This window comes from Humulus lupulus, chromosome 8, assembly GCF_963169125.1.
Source record: "Humulus lupulus chromosome 8, drHumLupu1.1, whole genome shotgun sequence".
Lineage (NCBI taxonomy): Eukaryota > Viridiplantae > Streptophyta > Magnoliopsida > Rosales > Cannabaceae > Humulus > Humulus lupulus.
Genome location: NC_084800.1, coordinates 107,040,970 through 107,042,352, shown reverse-complemented (window position 1 = coordinate 107,042,352; position 1,383 = coordinate 107,040,970).

The following is a 1,383-nucleotide window of genomic DNA, read 5'->3' as shown; positions in this document are numbered from 1 at the left end:
GTAAAGCTTTGATCATACTTTTCAACTTCCTCTAACCTCTTGCTCTCTCTAGCCAAGGAACATTTATTTTCTCCAAGAAACTCATCAAGCATTGCTTGACTTGTATTAATTTCAAGGCTTGTTAGTCTCACTTCTAAACCCATATTGGTAAAGCTTCAAGCAACTATGGGAAGACTTGAAATAGAGATTTTGGACAACAATATACTTGTTGTGGCAAGCCTAGGTTTCCTAATCAAAGGTTGTATCTCTCTAAATCCTGACTTTGTAATTGTGTTATTCTATTGTGATTTACTTATTTAATTGTGTTTATTATTGTTAGTATTGATAATTAAGTGTTTCTAAATTCATTTTATAATCATTTATCACTTAATCTTTGATTATCAAGGGTTACATTCATACTTTGAATATGGTTATTTAATTATCACGATTTGCATTCTTACTTTGAATATTGTTATTTAATTATCAAGATTTGCATTCATACGTTGAATATGGTTCTTGATTAGTCTATAGGGTTTGTAATATTGAATTAATTTAGTTAATTTTTGTTTATTTAGTGTTTGGAGAGAGTGAGATTACACCAGCACAATAATAAGAATCTACACACAATTATCTTTGACAGAAACCAACAAAAGATTGAGATAGAGAATGCAAACCCTAGTATTTAACCAAAACTCATGGATCTTCTTGAAGGCTTCAAACCCTTGCTAGAATACCACTTTAAATTCTTCTTCTTCAATGAGAAATCACAACCAAGGGTTATACACGAGGAGTATCGCTGTCCAAATTCTCTATTTCCTAGCCCTTAATGGATGCTTGAGACCTTTATAAGAGGAAATGAGAATTGAGATTGAACAAGCCTTTAAATTCACAGAGACAAGCACTTTCTTTATAAATTTCTTGGAGAAAACTTGTGATCTTGAGAGCTAGAGAGAGAGATTTGAGAGAATGATCAAATCTATCAAAACTCTTAGAGAACCTTTTTATAGTGTAGGCACCATCATTTGGTCGAACCAAAAGGATTAGAGCTTTAAAACACATCATTTAGAGCTTAAAATATGTGTTTATATAGACACTTCAGACGACGAGTCACCTACTAGTAGGTGATGCATCGCCTGCTGGGCATCGCTAAAACCCTAGGGTTTCAGGCGATCCATCGCCACTTGGTAGTGGCGACGCAATGCCACTCCGGCAGGTAAAAACTCTCAAAATTGGCCTTAAACACCTCTAAATGCTCCCTAACTTTTTGGGAAATCTTAGATACCTAATTGTATCACATTGGATCCAAAAATACAATTTTAAATGCCTATAATAGATGCTTAAATTTTACATCTTTACTATGTGAAATCATTAAGTATTTTACACCTAGCTTGTGCAAGAACACTT